Source organism: Symphalangus syndactylus, chromosome 15 (assembly GCF_028878055.3).
Source record: "Symphalangus syndactylus isolate Jambi chromosome 15, NHGRI_mSymSyn1-v2.1_pri, whole genome shotgun sequence".
Classification (NCBI taxonomy): domain Eukaryota; kingdom Metazoa; phylum Chordata; class Mammalia; order Primates; family Hylobatidae; genus Symphalangus; species Symphalangus syndactylus.
In genome coordinates, this window is record NC_072437.2 from 72,814,950 (window position 1) to 72,819,970 (window position 5,021).

The 5,021-nt window shown below is 53.1% G+C and overlaps 1 pseudogene; it reads right to left on the minus strand.

Annotated features, from left to right (window-relative positions):
- Nucleotides 1–200: 200 nt before the first annotated feature.
- LOC129464212 (steroid hormone receptor ERR1-like) lies at nucleotides 201–1,991 on the minus strand (annotated as a pseudogene).
- Between the last annotated feature and the right edge of the window lie 3,030 nt (nucleotides 1,992–5,021).

The following is a 5,021-nucleotide window of genomic DNA, read 5'->3' on the forward strand; positions in this document are numbered from 1 at the left end:
TGGACACACGTTCCCAGCTTCTGACACCCCCTAGGAGGGGGGAGGGGAGGGTGTGGGGCCTGCTCCCAGGGACTGATGGCATTGCCCTGGCCCTGCCAGCAGGCTGTGGCACTGCCCAGACCCCAGCTCCACCCCAGCCCTTGGGGCTGACCCCTGCTAGTCAGGTCCTGCCAGAACCCCCACCAGTCCCACCCCTTGCCTCAGTCCATCATGGCCTCGAGCATCTCCAAGAACAGCTTGTGCATGGGCACCTTGCCCTTCCAGCTTCACCCCAAAGAAATGGGCCAGCACTTTGCCCGCTGTCTGGCGGAGAAGCGGTGGCGTGAGCAGCAGCCTGCCTGCCCGCCGCCGCTCAGCACCCCCTCAGCTGCCAGCCCGGCCGGCTTCATACTCCAGCAGGGCCTCGTGCGGAGCTTCTGGCAGCTGCTCCACAGCCTCGGCATCTTCGATGTGCAGAGTCTGAATCCGCAAGGGCCAGGACCTTCAGTAGAACCTACTCCCCTCGTTCCAGCCGCAGGGCCTGCAGCCGCCGCACCAGTTGCAGCAGGGCAGCCCCCAGTTCCCCCAGGCCAGCTGCCGGTGCCCCCTCTTCATCCAGGACTCAGTCCTCAGCGAAGGCCAGCTCATCCTGCAGTGGCAGTGAGCGCTGGGTCACACCCGGCACCAGCACCTCCATCCACACGCTCTGCAGTACTGACATCTGGTCAGACAGCGACAGCGATGAGAAGCCTGGGATGCTCTTGGCCCAGCTGATGGTGACCACGATCTCTCGGTCAAAGAGGTCACAGAGAGTAGCCACGGCTGGAAGGTGCCCATCAGGGCCCACGAGGTCGGGCAAGGCATACAGCTTCTCAGGCTCAACCACCAGCAGATGAGACACCAGTGCATTCTCTGGGGCTGTCTTCCGGGGGCCTCCAGCGACTGCCAGGGGCCCAGCAGGGAAGGGGCCCGGGAAGGGCTGCGGGTCCACCCTCTGGCGCCGCTTGTACTTCTGCCGCCCACCCCGGAGGCAATCCAGGCGCACTCCCGCAGGCATTTGGTGAAGCGGCAGGCCTGACAGGCCTTGCGTCTCCGCTTGGTGATCTCTCACTCGTTGCAGGCCAGACAGCTGTACTTGATGCTCCTCTGGATGGTCCTCTTGAAGAAGGCTTTGCAGTCCTCACAGGATGCCACACCGTTGTGGCAGCCGGAAGCCACATGCCCACAGACCAGGCAGAGGCGCTTGGGCAGGGAGCTGAGCACCAGCTTCCCACCGCCCTGCTCGCCAGGCCCAGCCCCTCCCCATCCTCCTCTTCCTTGTGGTCTGGGAGGCAGTGGATGGGAGCTGGACCAGGGGCCAGGGCCACAGGAGGCTCGGGTCTCCGTCTCCGAGGAACCCTTTGGACTGTCGGGCCTCGCCGGCTCTTCCATGATGTACAGAGGCTCACTGCCCACAACCTGGCTGGACATGGCGCTGGTCACCTGACACGCGGCTGCCCTCCTAGCCCAGCATGCCGATCCCAGGCACACGGCGGGCGCCGCCCGCTCCACCTCCTCGCAACCGGCCTGCAGGTCCGCTCTTATACTTCCGCTGTCGCAGAAGCCGCCACCTCCGGGGCGCCGCACCCCGTCCCTCAACCTGCGCACATCTTTGGGAAGTTGCCTAAAGTTGCCACGCCTCCCCCCAGCCTCGAAGCCCGCGGAGAGCTCTACCAGGTTATCAGGAAGTAAGTGGGGAGAGCCAAGGAAGAGGAAGTTCTCCCCGGCCATTGCGATGACCTTTGACCCAGAGAGGAGGGTGGCCCCAGGCCCCTTCGAGCGCCCCCACGTGGTCTTCAGAGCCCCTTCCCCGACATAGAGCCCTCCGCGTCTTCCACCCAGGCCCGCCCCAGGGACTTCGGCAAGGGCGGGATTGAACCCTGCCCCGGGGCGGGGTGGATCGGAGGCCCAACCCTGACCCTGGCCAGGACCCGCAGCCGGAGCGAGATCCTGCCCCAGGCCGGCCCACCAGGACTCGGACGCCGGATCCCGCCTGAACCCTGACCAGTCCGGCCCTTGACTGGGTCCCAACCGTGGCCCAGACTGGCCCCAGAGCCGGACCCCGCCTGCAGCCCGCCCCGCCCGCCTCCCTGCCGCCGCATTCGAGAATTTCAAGAACTAAGTGGCAGGGCGCGGTGGCGGAAAGTAGGATATACCAGTATCTAACAGTAGCTTTGGATCAAAAAGTGATTAGATTGCCGTTGTATCTTTTATTGTGTTCTCTTGCAAATATTAATCTTAATGTTTCCTGAAATGTGATAATACTTGCATTTCATTTGGATAATAATGAATAATAGTTAAGTCCTCTTGGGTCTGCCCCAATACCTTCTTCCTCAGCATCTCTTTGGTGCTGGTGTCCAAGAGGGAGTTATCAGCCAGGGCCCCCAGCCGCTGCTCCCTAACCACCCCCCTCCCCATAGCAGCTCAGACAGCGGCTCCTTCTTACTGGGCAGGGAGTGAACTCTGGGTTGCGCTGAGGTTATGCTCAACCAAACTCCTCTTCACGGTACCAGCTTGTGTCTCGCTCCATGTGTGACTGGCCATGAAAAAGCCTGGATTCATGGGGTGGGGGCTGGAAGGTGGAATTAGTACCTTTTCAATTTGTTTTAGAAAGTTATTTTCCAATAAAAAGATAACTAAGCAAAAAGAAAATAGTGGCAAGACCTGAGCTCTAGAGCCAGACTGCCTGAATTCACCTCCCAACTCTACTGCCTTATGACATTTCTCTGGCCTGTTTTCTCATTTGTAAAATGGGAATAATATTAATGCTTATGTGAAGGATAAGGTTTTGTGAAGATCAGTGAGTTTCAGTGCACACAAAATTCTTAGCACAGTACCTGACATATAGAAAACATTGCCTTAACTATTGTAGCTATAAATGTCCATGTTAGTGTATTAAATAAATGCTTTACATGTATTTAAATGAGTATATTAGGGCTTGTGTATAAACTTCTTCTTGCCTTGCTAGGAGTTGCTGTATGTACTGAAAGGTGTAAATAAATGTTTCAAAACACGTTTTTCACTGCTCTTACATTTTACCAATGACTTTGCCCATCTTTTTCTTTTTCTTTTTTTTTTTTTTTAGATGGAGTCTTGCTCTGTCACCCAGGCTGGAGTGCAGTGGTGCGATCTCAGCTCACTGCAACCTCTGCCTCCTGGGTTTAAGTGATTCTTCTTCCTCAGCCTCCCGAGTAGCTGGGATTACAGGCACCCACCACCACACCAGCTAGCTGGGATTACAGGTGCACACCACCACGCCCAGCTAATTTTTGTATTTTTAGTAGAGATGGGATTTCACCGTGTTGGCCAGGCTGGTCTTGACCTCTTGACCTCAGGTGATCTGCCTGCCTCAGCCTCCCAAAGCGCTGGGATTATAGGCATGAGCCACCATGCCCAGACTATTACGAGGTTGTAATGCCTATTCTCTGGGTTTAGCAGAAGGACCAAGTTATTTTTCCCCCAAACCAATATTTTTCTTTGTCTATTAGAACATGCTTTATACTGCATGTGGGGGGATGTGTGCGCCTGACAGTCCCTGACCAGCACCTTGTATCTTGTTGAGTTATGAATGATTTCTCTATGGTTATTTCTTTTCTGAAAATAAGTAATCACCATGGCAATGCTGTCACTTATTAATGATGCAATTAAGACTTTACGCATCTCTGCAAATCTACTTAAAAATAAAATAGCTTTAAAAATATGTTGCCCTCACATTTGTATCAATTACTCATCCTGTCTTGTGTTTTGTTTGTTTGTTGTTGTTGTTGTTTTCTGCCTTTAGTTTTGCCTGCATTTGCTTTGTCAGAACATAGGGCCTATAGAAAGAAAGCATAGGCCAGGTGCGGTGGCTTATGCTTGTAATCCCAGCACTTTGGGAGGCCTAGGCAGGTGGATCGCAAGGTCAAGAGTTCGAGAGCAGCCTGATCAACATGGTGAAACCCTGTCTCTACTAAAAATACAAAAATTAGCCGGGCATGGTGGCGTACACCTGTAATACCAGCTACTCAGGAGGCTGAGGCAGGAGAATCGTTTGAACCTGGGAGGTGGAGGTTGCAGTGAGCTGAGAGCATGCCACTGCACTCCAGCCTGGGCAACAGAGCCAGACTCCGTCTCAAAAAAAAAAAAAAAAAGGAAAGAAAGAAAGGGTAGAGTTTAAGATGGTTTGATTCTCTAGATTGTGTTACTCTCATTTTTCATTTGAAGAAATGGAGGCACTCTGAGGCATATTTATTATACTGTAGTCTGGTCAACCAGAAAAACAACCACACAGAAACAAGGTGCCCCGGTCCTAACAGCTGCACCCACCTAAAACCCAGATACCCACATGGCCAGCAGCAGCAGCCCCCATATGTCTCTGAGCCACATTTGCCTCAGTTTCTCTCTGTAAAGTGGTTATAATGCCTCCCTCACTCATATCACAAGGGTAACTGAGACCTTGCCTGAGAGATGGCTTTGTGTGAAGGGGTAGTGCTAGACAGTGCTAGGAAGATGTGATTGATCGTCATGCTCTGGACACCGCCATTCATGAGATGAAAGTTGGGAAACTATTCTCAGGGAGAGGCCTCACCCTTCCCAGTCCAGGCAGCCCTCTTCACATCCATATTGGATACTGGTTCCTGTCCTGTTACTATCTGTGGATGTAAATATCTATCTGTCAATATGCACAATTAGTGGAAGACGTAGGTTGCCAAAAACCATATTTGTTTAGTATGAAAGATAAACAGAACCTTTGGGAAAGTTGTCTAATCATTGGTTCTGGAAAGTTTTCCCTCTGTGTGCATAAAATTAAGAATTTGGAATTCACAGCAGCATGACAGAGTTTACAGGAAGCTGAAAAGGACCATGATTGTTGTTTTGAAGGCTTGCAGCCTTAAAGGTGTGCAAAATTACAGAGGACAAGAAGCCATTTTCACAACTGGATTTGCAGCATCAATTATTCAGCATCTGTTTACTGAGAGCCTGGTACGTGCCCAGCACCAGGCATGGCTCCTGCCTTAGCATCA